The sequence below is a fragment of the Ambystoma mexicanum genome, chromosome 1p (genome assembly GCF_040938575.1).
Source record: "Ambystoma mexicanum isolate Mex_15411 chromosome 1p, UKY_AmexF1_1, whole genome shotgun sequence".
NCBI classification, from domain to species: Eukaryota; Metazoa; Chordata; class Amphibia; order Caudata; family Ambystomatidae; genus Ambystoma; species Ambystoma mexicanum.
Window position 1 is genome coordinate 1,158,793,300 of NC_090921.1, and position 15,842 is coordinate 1,158,809,141.

The following is a 15,842-nucleotide window of genomic DNA, read 5'->3' on the forward strand; positions in this document are numbered from 1 at the left end:
ACGCCGTCCCTGGTGATGCCTCTGGGGCAGTGCTGCACCTCAGCAGATGCATGTTTTAAGATCTTACTGGATGACACAAAACCAGCATGTTAACGTAAAAGAGCCCTGGTTCATCTGGGTGTCGAAGAGCCCCACTGCTTCTGGTGAGAACAAAAAAAGGAAATGTCCAAATATTGCTCTCAAGTATAGGACACGGATATGGGCAACATTCTCTAGCACTGATCAACAGTGTGATGAAACGTGTGTGACGGTGGTATAAACAGAAGGGTGTGCTGCAGGAGTTGGGTATCACCAAAAAGTCAGCAAAACGAGTATGGAACCTCCAAAGTTAGACAAAGGGAGACAAAAAGCATTTTGCAAACCCTAACTTGCAAAGTATGGTTCCTATGTCAATAAGTAAAAAAATGCATTGGGTTGAAAAAATCTATACCCAACTCCTAATACATGGCAATTAAATAAATAAGACCGAGGCATATTGTATGCAAAGAAAAACAATATAGCCATTGTCTTACCCTACATTTCTAGCTCTAGTTTGTCTTGCAATTAATTTCATCATCATTTCTTGGCAAATAGTTTTTGTTACACAAATAATAGGACACAAAAAGGGCAATGAAAGTACCAATTCCGATATTAATTGTCAGAGATCATGCATATATAACTTTACATTGGCATATAACACAATTTCACAGTTCATTCTTTAGAATCCGAAGGCTCCATGAAGTCCATACAGATTTAAGTGACAGTCAAGGCGGGGGTGCGGGGGTCCTCTCCTCCATGGTTGGTGGGCCCCAGAAAAGGGCTGGCTCCACTGCAAGAATGCGTGGGCATCCAGAAGGGGCATGATGCAACTGAATAAAATGCTGGGCTTTTTCCTAGCCTTGACATCTCTTGAAATTGCAGGCCATTTGATCAAGACAGGTTTCTACACCTTGCATGCTTGCTCCTTTTATGCCAGCCAGCCGAAATAGTACCCCAACATTTTGCAAACTACCCTATAATTATTTATTTGATATCTGTGCTTAATGACTCTACAGTAACTCCACAGCTACACCAGGCAGTTTTAGATGGTTACACAGTACCAAAACATATCAGAGGACCAGGCAATGACTCCTCGCCATCTACAGTTTGCGGCAACGCTCTCCTGGAAGCTCCACATGGTATTGCTGCTGCCTAAGTCGTTTACTGTAGAAAGGATCTAGTGCAGGAATTAGCATTAGATAATCATTAGATATGATGATCTCATGCCTTCAATCATGCAAAGGCCATCAGAATGCACATGATCATGGCAGCCGCAGGGACACACACCGCCCTACATATGTAGTCATTTCGCCTCTTAAAAAAGTGTCGTGTGCGAAACACGTGATGCCAGAAAATACAAGGTGCATCAAATAAATAACTGGGTGCATCCCAGACACCCATATGATGGAAGTTATATTATGAAAATAGCAGATGCAGCAACTCACACTCGCCAGTAAGTGAAGCAATCCTACGTGTCATGTGAATTGGATGACATCGATGCCGCAGAAGCACACTGGGACGAATTTGTAACAATTGTAAATAATGCGCCTTTAACGATCAACCCTGCGATGCATGAATACCACATTTATTTAGAACTGCGTGGCTGAAAAACGAGAATACAGTTCATGTCAAGCAGAGAAGCATGGAGAGAAACAGCAGAGGTGTGGGCTTAGCAGTGTGAGAGGCCTCATAAGCACATTACAATGTGGGAAGCCTGGAGGCAGCCGGCCTCTACCCTCGGCAGTAGTAGTAGTAGCAGGTGGTCTGGGTGTTAGCACTCTGTCTTGTTGTGTAGTAATATATTAGATACCCAATACAGCCGACGGTTAGGAGGATTCCAAGCACCACGGCTGTAGTTTTCAGGATCAGCGTTGTGCGGGAGTTGCTGGAAGCCGTAGGTCTGTCGCCTCTGGTATTGGCATCCCTGGTCTGCAAAACAGGGGAAAAACAGAGATGAAAGTGTAATATAAATCATTGATACGCCATACCACTAGTTCGTTTCCTTTTACAGAGCGTACCATTCATTCAAAGGCTCAATAACAGCATCGTGTAGGCTTTTACTTTCTCCCGAGCCTGAAAGATCTTGAAAAGCAGCGGGTACCTTTTAATCTATGAGAATTGAAGTCAGGGCATTAAGTGGGACAGGGCTAGCCAGGGCTCAGTCCTGGCCATCTCCAAATATTGTACTTGAGCCGAGCGCTCTGCCAGGGCTCTCCAAACAGACACCCCTTACCAAACTTCTTTAAAAATTTGAGTGACAATACTGCTCTTTGCCAGTAGACGCCATTTTCAGTAATGTTTAGAATCACAAAATCAGTTGAAGAATTTTGAAAGTAGGTACTTTTCAAACAGGAAATTGAAATTAGAAGAGAAACATTTGTTTATGTATTGCCACACATTGTATTAAATTATTAAATGATTATCATTAGAATGCCTTTCATTAGTATGTACGGATAATGGATTTCTTTCAGAAGAACTGTGGGATTGCATGGTGTACTGACACCTTTCGATTTGATGTTCTGTTTCATATTTGAATATATTAATTTTGGCTAACATTTTGACACACAAATAACCAGAATATTTTCCCTTTCATTACACGTATGTAAACTTGATTGGCACTATGAGGTCACTCCTTTAATTAGACACGCCACTTCTCTTTTAAAGCTTCATTCTCCACTTGGGATTTGAGGCTGTGTGAGACCCTTTTTAGACCCCACCCCAAAATGATTGCATCATGATGCATTGGAGCCCCTCCCCGTGATTTTTCTATCCCACTTAAAGCACAGGTTGAAGTGAGCGACACAGAGCTCCCTTTTAAAGATTTATTTATATGCATGCAAACAAATAAAGTTGCTGTGTGTCACTAATCAAATCTTCCCAACATCATGAATAACGCCGAGCTGAAGGATTGTGACAATGAATCTCCATCTCTATATGAGTTTATTACACAACTTATTTTATTGTGTGTCTTAAATAACTGAAAGTACAGTGGGGTTGAACAGATTTTTCATATTTGCAGTTCCTTGCATTCTGGTACTTGTCGTTTAACAATCAGGATCTGAAAATGAAAGCCACCGTGATATTCCTTTGGCTTAACACGTTGCTATGAGGATTTATATGTTGTCATGTGGCTTTACTATGTAAACTCTATAAGACAGTATTATTGTAGGCCTTGAAATCCAAAACTTAAATATTTGTACCAAGTGAGGCTTGGAAGCTATATGGTCAAATTTGAAGAGGGGGTTTCAATCCCTGCTTCATTGCTTAGCCAAAGTGTGTGATCCTGGTCAACTATTTAATCCCACTATGATTTACCTGCAAACTTTTGAGTCCTTATTTGAAATAGTGTGAAATTAATCACACTATTTGGGTAAAATGACACCCTTACAGAGGGTTAGATTTAATGAGTAGGAAGAAAATAGTGTACACTCATGCTCCTCTGTTAGTGTACCACAAACCGTCACTTAGAATTTCACTATTGGTGCACTGGCTCTCCCTCAGTCCTTTATCATTTGATGTGACAGGCAAATACTCAGCAGCCATTCAGTCAGGTACACTAGAATCTTTGGTGCACTAAGTGTGTCGGAGCCATCATTCATTTTCTCCCCTGTTGCTGCCAGTCACAGAGGTTACTTGGGCCATGCAGAGTACTACCCCACAGTAGAATGAATTAAACTCTTTGCTATGTCCTGTTATGCTAGTTTATTGCATATTTTATAGCACACCTGCTTCTATTTTCTCTCTTTCTAGGAGATTGCAGTGGGGCAGAAGTCTATTGCAGTAGCAGGGTAGGAGAGCAAGATTGCTTTGTTACACTGTTCATGTGCGCAGATCTGAAGATGTGGCTCTATGAGGTGTATGTTTTAGATACGTTGTGAGCTGTCTGGAGCAATATTTAATATGCACCCCAGGTTACTATGGTACTTGTTTGTGTGGTTGTCTGTCGGTCTGTCAGAGTGGTGCTAAGGAGTTAGTGGACTTCTGTTGGTTTATATGTGGTGGGTTTGTTTGGTGTTTAGGGAAATGTAGTGCGCCTATATGAGCGTTCAGATGGTGTATGTTCCATTTTGTAACCTGTGTTTTTTCAGTGCACAGGTTGTGTGCCGCAATGTATTTTCAGTTGGGGTGGGAGGTAGTGTGATTTTGAAGAAGCTATTGTTACGATATCTTTCTCAAATCAATGGCAAACTTTATTGCATTGACCCACCAGGTAATAGTGGGAATTTGAGGGTTTCAAAATGCGCTTTAAACAGAAGCAGCACACATAACAAATTGAAGTAAAAGGCTTCCATTTACTAACACTGACTCACCAGGGACTTAAGGACCAGCCAGGGGGTGGACCAGAGGAGTAGCCCCAAGGGTGCCAAGATCCAGGGGAGAGTGATTCACCATAACAGCTAAGATGTGATGACCAGAGAGACACCTAACCAGAGAGCTTTGCTTGTACCATAGTTTTACTTCAATCCATTTTTAGTTTTGGCTATTAGGTGGTGCTATTAAGCCGAACATATTGCACTTCAGAAAAGTTAGGAAGGAGAGGGCATGTGAGGGAGGACACAAAATTTGAGGGTGTGGGTTAGATATTTACCAGTCCACTATCGGCTCTTCCCTCCCTGCCCAAAATACATCCGCCTGGGATGTCTTTGAGCTAGCTATGTTAAGCAGTAACATCAAACATTGGCCTGCCAGTGTTATCTGTAAGTAGTCTCCTCACAGTTAAGAGTTAATGGCTTAATTGCAGATGCAAAAGTGCTACAGGTTTAATAAATAAATGTCATACACAAGTGTTCCTTCAACTACGTCATTTACATTTGTTCCTTACACTTAGATCCTGTCTAAACAAACATTGACAAAATCAATAGTTTTGGCTTGTGTATAGGCATTAGATAGGCATATGCCAGATACTCATATGCACAGATAATCCCACTATTTTCCATCTGCTGCATCTTATGGTCAGGTGGTACCATTAAGACAGTGCCTGGCAAATGCCTATCCCATGCCTGCACAAAAGCCAAATCGATTATATTTGCCAATGTTTGAATTCCATTGAAGTGACTGCAGCAAGATGATTACTGGCAAATACAAAGTGAATTGAGTTTAATGTATGCGTATGCGCTTGATCTACGCACTGCATTTCTGTTTACCTCAATTACTGTTTCTTACAAATAAAGGTATTCATTAAGAGAAAAGATACAGTAATAAAAAATGAAAATTATACTGTCATCTGCCATAACTGTACTGTACTGTACTGTACTGTACTATTCATGCAGGAACATGACATGTGTACCTAGACAGTTTGCATTTCATTGCCAATCAAAATATGTTTAAACTATATTTATAATTGTGTGTTTAAGGGTAAATGACGTTTCAAAGATAACACTAATAATCATGTTCTAAAGAGATGTGTGTCAAATAGTATGTTTTTTAAATTAGCATACACAGTTATATCAAATATTTCTATTTATGAATATATTGTGTTGATATTTCTGTTAGGGACGAAACTAGTGCCATTCGTTTATTATTCCAGCCAATGTCTAGTCTGGCCACAATGTAAAAAGATCCATTGAGCATTTCAAACAAAGATGAAGCCCCGCCCGGCCCCGCCCTGTCCTTCCCTTACCACCTCCCATCTGTCCCCCCATGCCACTCCATTCTTTTTGGAAACAACCAGAGTATTACCAGTTCCTTTTTCCCACTGGACAAAACAGCAGGTGTTACGAGGTCTCACATGTGATGCCTCTCGCATAGGGACAAGCCACAAGTTTAACATTATCTGCAACAGTCTTTTCTCTCTCTCTATTGATTTACTCTACCTTACCTATCTACGTAAATTGCACTCCTACTCCGGTTATGTTCTATGCACCAAGGTACTGAATTGGGGTGGGTGGGGGTGCAAGCTCCCCCTTTTTTTTGGCTTGTATCAATTTGAATTCCGAAAATCTGACATCATTTAAAATGCATAAAAGTAGAAATGTCAACCATACATTACCGCCAGGCTTAGACTACTGAAAAGGGAAAAACATACATGCATTCACATTCCCAAATGCCCATTCGAACAGGTGACAGCAGCAAAACAAGCAATGCCAATAGGCCTGGCATCAGTAAATGTCACTTGCAGTCTCAGAAGTCCAGATAAACCCTACCTATGCCCAGACACAGCAGGGCATATTCAGATACATGCGAGAAGAACCTTCAAAAACATGGATGTTATATGCCAGTTAAATCCATATGTAGCCATCTAGAACAGACATATGCCTAGGCCAGGGCATAGTTTAATGTTGATGGCAGAAACATCAATGCTGCATTTGATTTAAGTAACAGGACCAATTAATAGTGACCTAAAAGCTCACTGCACAAATCGGTCTGCAAGCTGGGTGCATACAGGAAAAGTAAGTGGGGGTGGGGATAGAGTGATGTGTTATGAGTGCACATGTATTGGGTAAGTAGGCGTGGCAAAACAGGTAGGTTTTTAAATAATGTTGGAAAGGTGGGGGCAGGGTAAAGTGCATGCCACAGGACTGGAGACCACTGAAGATCTGTGACTTCTGAGCAGAGATAGACATTTACAAAAAAAGATGTGGAACTGGGGTCCCGGTGGGAATTGAGGGATGGGTCCTCGGGCATAGAACCGCAAGGGTTTTCAGCGATAAGACTGTCGGACGATAGAAAGCAAGTGGGTGCGATGGTGCAAGCAAAGATGTCCTTCTAGGTTGTTTTCCAGTTTTTTTCTTTGTTAAAAACAGATTCCAGTTTATTTTGAACAGCCTTGGGTGTAACTAGACTAAACCCTGCAAACCCTTCACATTTTAGGAGATGGGCTAACTTCAGAGACTGTGAAGGGAAGGTGAACTCGCTTGGGTGGGGGTGTTCTCCACCAAGGCATGTTTGTGGGAACAAGTGACAAGTTAGCAGAAAAGTGTGCACTTTAAAGGATATCAGGTCACTGACCTTGTCTTTAAATATGATAAGATTGAAGGACACTGCATATTTCTGTTGGCACTTGCCAGCACTGTAATGCTGTGTTTGGTATGTTGTGTGTGGTTTTCTTGGTCTGCTGCTAGTTCATTTTGTACATTCACCAGCATTGTACTATGATCCCATGTAAGACAGAGTATAACTATGGTTGGAGTTTTCTTTTCATCTTGAACTAGTAGACCTCAAGGATATCAACTCAGCTTTAAAAAGTAACTATTATGTGAGTCACTTTCTTTGTGTGGGAATGTGTGGGAATTGTGGACCAAATGTGGCATTTAGGGCACTTAACCTCTTGACACATTCAAGTGAGACTCTTCTGTATTTTTTTTTGTAAAGCAGCCATAACTCTCACCTTCATGCACAAAACAATGAAGGCATTTGCCTCCTTCTATCCCCTCTTACCCTTACAAGCACTCCTCTGACATGCAAGTGCTAACATCCCATCACAGTTCTAATTGCGGCACCATTTGCCAGCTGCCTCCTAACCTGCCTACAGACGACTCTGTAGTTTGAGACAGGACAAGTCAACATGACCCAAGATTTTGAGTCCAATGGCTGTTGTGAGCCGGTTAATAGTAATGAGCAATGTGGGAGTTTTTATGCTGTAAATTCTAGAAATTCTACAAAAAGTACAGGGGAGGTGGCCATTCAGAGTTCTTTGTGTCACCACTGATGTGGCATTTGTATATTATTACTAGCAAAAGTACACCCTCTCCGAAGGGGTTCTGTAGACAGACCTGATAACACTCTCACCAATTGTTGAAAATCAATGATCCTTCAAGTCGCTGTTCTGATTTGCTTATTGCTTGATGTGCTTTGCACCCTGAAGTAAACTGCACTGAGAATGGGCGCATGTGGCTGGCTGACATATCGCAGAGCAGACGTTGGGGGAGGTGGAGTTTGTGTGCTGCTGCATACTGGGACCTTCTGTTCTCTCTCCTCACCTGTCTCCTCACCTTAGCATGGTGCAGGTAATTTTGTTGCATTGCAGTGCAAATATCTCAGAGACATTGCATTTTAGGGCATTGAAACATGGTTTTTGAGGTCCTATTGGGACCTCAGGTTCCGTTCCTCATGTGGGGACCGGTCCTTCTACGACCACGTTAATGTTTCACCGATTTCAGGCAACCGTCTCATGTGTGAAGGTGCTGAAATCCAGAAAAGGGGGTGGGGTGTCCAAATGTCATGTAGCCAGTAATGTCTGGAGGGTCCAAAGTTAGACAAAAGGAGACAAAAACTATTTTGCAAACCCCAACTTGCAAAGTATGGTCCCTATAAGTAAAAAATACAGTGGGTTGAAAAGATCTATGCATTTTTCAATGACTCTGCCTGCGTTTTTCTCTTTGTTCGAAAATGTCTCTTCTTGAAAAATGTACACGTACGGTTCAAAATTGTACCCGTATATAAAATCCATCTAAGGACCGTGTACATTTTACTATTTATTGACTAGGGGACGTGGCGTGGTGAATACTACCTTACCTTACGGAAGGAATAATAGATCTGTGTCCTTTTTCTGAAGCACTGAACATGTCTAGGCCTTTGTGGGGGCGTCTTGCTTGCCTGGGTTATTCCTTTTGACGGGGGTCACTTCATAGCCTAACACCAGTCTGTTGACAAATCCCAGTTATTTTTGTTGCCTGGGGCCTCATTACGAGGTTGCCGGCTGCTACTGGCAGGTTGCCGTAAACCACGCATTATCGTAACTGCTGCCTGACATCCCGGTGGTACCGGAATATCTCAGTCGGCAGTTGTACGTTAAGTTCCCATTCGCATGGAGTCCCATAGGAAACCAAGGGAGTGGAAACCCTGAAGCACCGGCACCGTTTACGGTGTGGTGCTTCAGTGTAAAACCTGCTGGTCCTGTAGTTCAGTGCCCCTACCGGCAGACTCGCAGTGACCCCGTACGGAAAAGGTGCCGGAAACTTGTTAGCAGCATATTTATTTCCAGACCGAGTTACTCATAATGAGGCCCATGATCTTCCTAATCTAGATTTTATCTGCCTCCCTTTAGTGCTGGGTAATGTCAACAGATCAAATCTTGGCCAATGCAATGTTCAGCCGCAGACCCTCGGTAATGGAGGCATTTGCAAAGTTTCTGTCATTTATAAGTGCTGCAAGGTCCACGGACACATCATCATAGGTTCAATAATGCATATTAACTAGTTATATATGCATTGGTATACTATGGGGTTTTTGACCCATATGCTGTGGGTTAATAATAAACTGCATGGAAGGTATGTCAGTCCACTCCAGATGCAATGCAGGCGCAAAGTCCACTTTGTGGCCCTAATGCAGTAGCTGTGTGCAACGTTGGGCAGTGCTTTTGTTCCGAGGGACAGGAAGAGAGCTCAAGGTGAGTGGCACCTTTTACCAGAGGTGCTGGTAAGCAGCGATTATGAAAACGCCATCCCTGGTGATGCCTCTGGGGCAGTGCCGCACCTCAGCAGATGCATGTTTTAAGATCTTACTGGATGACACAAAACCTTTACGTTAACAGCCATTGGTGCTGTAAAATTTAAGTAAAAGAGCCCTTGCCATCTGAGTGTCGAAGAGCCTCACTGCTTCTGGTGAGAAAAAAAGAAGCATGTGTCCAAATATTGCTCTCAATTACAGGACACGGATATGGGCAACATTCTCTAGCACTGATCAACAGTGTGATGAAACGTGTGTGACGGTGGTATAAACAGGAGGGTGTGCTGCAGGAGTTGGGTATAACCAAAAAGTGAGCAGAACGAGTAGGGAACCTCCAAAGTTATACAAAAGGAAACAAAAAGCATTTTGCAAACCCTAACTTGCAAAGTATGGTTCCTATGTCAATAAGTAAAAAAATACATTGGGTTGAAAAAATCTATACCCAACTCCTAGTACATGGCAATGAAATAAATAAGGCCGAGACGAATCGTATGCAAAGAAAAACAATTTTATCATATTCTTACCCTACATGTCTAGCTCTAGTTTGTCTTGCAATTAATTTCATCATCATTTCTTGGCAAATAGTTTTTTGTGCACAAATAAAGGGACTTAATAAGGGCAATGTAAAGACCCAATTCTGATATTAATTGTCTTAAATCATGAAGATTTAACTTTACATTCGCATATTAGACAAGGTCACAGTTCATTCTTTGGTCTCCAAGGCTCCATGAAGTCCATACAGATTTAAGTGTCAGTCGGGAAGAGGCAGTCAAGGTGGGGGTGTGACGGTCATCTCCTCCATGGTAGGTGGACCCCAGAAAAGGGCTGGCTCCACTGCAAGAATGCGTGGGCATCCAGAAGGGGCATGATGCAACTGAATAAAATGCTGGGCCTTTTCCTAGCCTTGACATCTCTTGGAATTGCAGGCCATTTAATCAAGACAGGTTTCTACACCCTGCATGCTTGCTCCTTTTATGCCAGCCAGCCGAAATAGTTACCCAACATTTTGCAAACTTCCCTATAATTATTTATTTAATATCTGTGCTTAATGACTCTACAGTAACTCCACAGCTACACCGGGCAGTTTTAGATGGTTATACAGTACCAAAACATATCAGAGGACCAGACAATGACCACTCGCCATCTACAGTTTGCGGCAACGCTCCCCTGGAAGATCCACATGGTATTGCTGCTGCCTAAGTCGTTTACTGTAGAAAGGATCTAGTGTAGGAATTAGCAGCTAGTCATCTGCTGTTTGCTCTCAAAACCCCACCTCGTGTCTGCGTGCAGGGGCAGATGCGGCAACAGATTTCCAGCATGCCATGGCCAGAAGCAATTGCAGGTGGGCTTGTTATTCTCAGTGGCCACTGACACTCCCAACCTGGGGTCTTTGAAGCACCTTCTTCAGACAGGGCCGGTCTTTGTGTCAGGCAGCTCAGGCAGCTGCCTGACATCAGTCAGCCTCTAGGGGGCGCCGCACAACGTCCTGATTTTGATGTGTTTGTGTTATTAGGAGCGAGCAGTGAGCATTGCTACAGGCTGACCTTTGCCCACAGGTCAGCAGCAAACTGCAATTGACTAATAAATATGCAATTAGCAACATTTGTTTGTTGCTTTTTCACTTCAGGGCCCCGGTGGCGCAGGCGCTGGCACCAGGCCGCCAGCCAGGCCCATGGGCGCACGTGTGGAGTACCCCTCAGGCTATGTGCATGTCTGCGCACTGATAGCTTGGGGCTGGCTGGCTGCCTGGCGTTGATGTCGGCCCCCGCGGCCCCGCCATTCCAAAAACAGGTGCGAGGAGTGTGGATGCATGCACATGCATCACTGTCAGCCTGATAGTCAGGTAAGTACAGTGTACTGTACTACTGTGTTTGGGGGCTTGGGGAGTTGGGGCGGGTGAGTATAATACATTTTTATTTAGCTAATATGCAAGTTACAGGCGGTGCTGCGCACGGCCCGGGTGCTATATTATCAGTGATAATACAGCACCCGGGCCGTGCGCAGCGCCGCCTGTAACTTGCATATTAGCTAAATAAAAATGTATTATAGTCACCCGCCCCAACTCCCCAAGCCCCCAAACACAGTAGTACAGTACACTGTACTTACCTGACTATCAGGCTGACAGTGATGCATGTGCATGCATCCACACTCCTCGCACCTGTTTTTGGAATTATTGTATTATCAGTGATAATACAGCACCCGGGCCGTGCGCAGCGCCGCCTGTAACTTGCATATTAGCTAAATAAAAATGTATTATAGTGACTCTCGGGCATGTTGTTGTTCCATGAATACAGCACCCGGGCCGGGCCACGAGACACAGGGCCAGGGTGCTGCATTAATGGAACAACATGCCCGCGAGAGTCTGACGGCCGCAATCACGCATATCACTTCAAGTGTGCACTTGAAGTGATACGCGTGTGATTGCGGCTGTCAACTTATGATGGCAATAGCTCCGAAATCGCATTTGATCATAATGTGTCGGAGAAAGGAATACATTGATGGCCGGATTTGCCTCTTACAGAACTTGTGGAAAGGTGGAATTCCATCCCATGGGACTTGTTCAAATAAGTTTCCCCTCTCAAGACCTGTTGGCCATCTGATTTTTCCTCTCCTGGGGCTTGGCTGATTTTCTTGTCACTAGATTTGCCGATTGTCTGCTTTTCCTTTCACAGCACTAGATGGCTATTTTTTTTTCACAGAACCTGTTTATAGTCTGATTTGCGGCACCTCATAAGACGCTGATTTGTGTTGGTATAATATTTGATTTCAGTGGGGCCCATCTGAGTAACCCAGAACTGATGGTGATAAAACGTGCACACAAATGTGTGAAAAAAGCTCACAGGTTCACTTTACACAGTTGTTTTGTGTAACATCAAATGGTTTATGTGCATGTGCAGGGCTTGAAAATGCTAGGAGCTGTTGAGTTGCTGGTTACACCCTAAGGGAGCCTGGTGGGCGGCATAGGTGGCAGGGCTAGAGAGAGACGCCACACGTAGGCATATGTAAGGCATAGGCCGCATTTATTATCTTTTTCTCCAAAACGTGACACAACCATACATGAACAACATCTTATCAATTGCTACGTCATCAATCACCAACTTGAATGTGGGTGAGTGGACGTCGCCATCGCCCCCCCATGTTCCAGGGAACAGGCCAGGGGGTAATAGGTGACCCCGAAAACTGATCAGACCCCCAGTTCCGTTCCCCCATTGCCCGGAACGGTGTGTACCACTCAGTGAGCGCATGGCATGACCCCTCTCTGCGCTGTACCTTGGACCATCACATAAGTTAGCAATAAATCTCTCTTTCAGTGACCCCAATTCTTGATCCCATACCTCAATTCAATGAAATGTGCCCCAATCTACCGCAACAGCACCCCTCAGAATCCCAAACTACAGGGAGGTGAGGGGGGGGATTAGATATCCAAACTGCCTCTGCAGCTCTACTGGTCTGGTCTTAGGCAAAAGAGGGAGCACCAAATCTGCCCTCGCTCTTAATACCCCACCCGAGACCCCCATCCCCCATGCTTCCGCGCCGGGCAGCGATGCCTGAAAAAGGCATCCTCGCGTCGCCCGCTGCCCATATGCTCTTCCAGCCCCCTGGTGCCTTCCCCCTTTTGTTCCGCCCTTCAAGCCGCAACCCTAGCTATGTGCCAGGGCTGCTACTGTTAGCTTGATGCCCAACAGCTACCAAAAGCTACTTTTAGCTCCCCAAGACAACTGCTGCCATGCGAACATATCTATTTGACATTAACCCCTTGTGCCTGGGGATGGCTATACAAATGTTATGGCTTGGATAACGTGGGGGTTAGATTTGTGGCACACCAGTTACTAGCTGCTGCTCCCCAAAAATATGGCCTGCACACTTGGTGATGCCGGAAACCCAGAAGACAATTTTATCTCCTGCTCATCAAATCCTTATTTTGATCCCCGATTGTAATACCTTGCAAGTTCAAAAGTTAGATATTCCTTTAGGATAATGTAAGATCTGCCAAGCAAGATGTTTTGCACTACAACTCCCATCAGTCCTCGTCAGAATATTCAAATGGTGAGCGTTCATGGGAGTCACAGTCCAAAACCTCTGGCTAACCGAAGCTAGCTGGCCTCTGGCATAATGCTTTATTATTGGTCATACACAAGATATTAAGAACAAGTCAAATGTGGATTTGGTCGGGTTCTTCACCAGAACCTCCTTTCGGTTTACTGCATGGGATTAGCAGTATGCAAAGCATGGGGGAAACAGCGCTGTGAGGAGAATGCCAAGTTAATTAAACATCTGATTGGTTCTAAAGACGCGCATGAACCCCATTGGACACCGATCGTGTGTGTGTTGAATAGCTCCGTGTTTCATGCTTCCAAACTGTTACGCCTTCCACCCATTGAGGAAACATTGCAACAGGCCCTTTCTGTACAGGTCACAGAAGGTGCAGTGGCAGCTAGCCAGCAGCCAGCGATATTCAATCCTTTCTGTGCCTGTTGAGAGCTGTCATTCGTGCCACTGTCGGGTGACTTGCCCCTGCCCCGAAGCAGACCACCTGACATTCTTACTCCTTGGCTGGAGTATTTGGGAGGTGATGTGGGTGCTTAACCTCCTCAGACCCCAATCAACAGCGATATTGAATTCCAATAGCACTGCAGCGTCTTCCTTTCTGATATTGATTTATTGTTCGCTTGCTAGGCGCTTACACAGCAGGGCCACTGCAGTGTAATGCAAGGAAAGTCTCATCGTTAGTATGCACTCTAGTACCACTGAAATTGCTCTGATCGAGTGGATTTGGGAGGATAGCTCCGGGGCAACATGCTCGTGTTGGAAGCAAGATGACATGGAGCAACACAGGTTCGATCCCCGGGTCTGCGCTTAGAAACCTCTGGGTATTAAGCGTGTTATAAATAACCTATCATATCATATCATTTCTCGCATTTTAGACACGCAGCAAGCTCTTTGAAAAATACCCGTGGTGATAAATGGGCTAGTGGCCTCTAAGGCCTTGACAGGGCTTAAGTCAGAGGAAGGGCTTTCATTGATGGAGTGGACCTTGAACCTGACCAAACACTTAATCAACATGGACCTTTCTGCCAAAGGGCATTTCTTATTCCTTTGTTCACAGAATTAAATAACTCTACTATTTCCACACAGTTTACATCACGTTGATGTCCTAACTGGCTAGTTATTGAGCATTGCCTTCACTGTAATGATGTAGTACTCCTTAGCACGAAATAATAATTTGTTTGCACTAACACTGCTAAAACCAGTGCTGATTTGTGCACTGTCAACTGGAAAACTGGGCAATCTTTAGACAGATCCTGCCTTTGAAATGCTGGTCATGTTAGGAACGGGTCGATCACATGTCTGGAAAGCTGCCTGTGACGGACACGGAGGTCACCCTACAGGGCCTACTTCTGTTTATGTCTGCCTAGAAAGTTCATTTTTCCCTGCAGTGGGTCATAGCTTTGTCTGTAGTGCTTATACAGTAGTCCCAAACGTCCACCCCTTTATGATTGTGGGTCAATTCCTACAGGGCATTTACCAATGTAAATGTTTATTATATATATTTTTTAAATGCCCGCTTTTCTTTCAGTGCATTAGTAACACTTCTGATAAAGTGGTAGAGGGCAGTGCAGGTGCTTTAATTCCCTGTGCAGAACTGTTGCGTGGAATTCCCAGGTCTGTGAACAACAAATGAACCTGTGCCTAAACTGACTTTATTCACATTGGATGAAGTCTTACGGTTTCATGTGCGTGAGAAATCTACCGGAAACGTCCACGGACATCTTCAGAGAGAACTATAGGGTAAGACACTTGCATGGTGCCATAACTCAGAGCTTGTACGCAATGCTTGACTAGGAAACTCTGGAAACATGACCTGAGAACGATGGCATGTGTAAGTAACCCCATGGTCTCCTTTTCAAAACTCCCCTTTGTTAGCGAACTTGGAAGTCTATATTCAACACAGAACAAGTGCTTTCTTCAAAGCGTTGGCGTCTACTCTAACAGATTCAAAGTGACATATAGTGCATTAATGGCCTTATGTCATTGATCGGCTCTTAAATTACTAGTCGCAGAAAACCGAGCAGTGAAACATTAGCAGCATAACACCTCTCCTTACAGGTGTGAAAGGAGCTCTTTTGTTTATCAGGAGTGCAATCACTTAAAGTGCTCGAAGTGACAGCTCGACAAAAGCAAGGCTAGCCCTGTGCACTGAAACAGACACTGTGTAACGGACAACATGACAACCCTCCTCCGCAGCTGCCGCTCACACAATTGGAATGGCCTGTAAATGGCTGGAAAGGGGCAATGGTCCTTGGATACGTGTGAGAAGACAATGGTCTACAGGTGGGTGCTCCATGGGAAAGGTCCGCGGTGGAGACGTGACAGTGGATATGCGTTAGGTGGCAATGGCAAGTGGATGAGTACGAAGGGGCAATGACTGCCAAAAG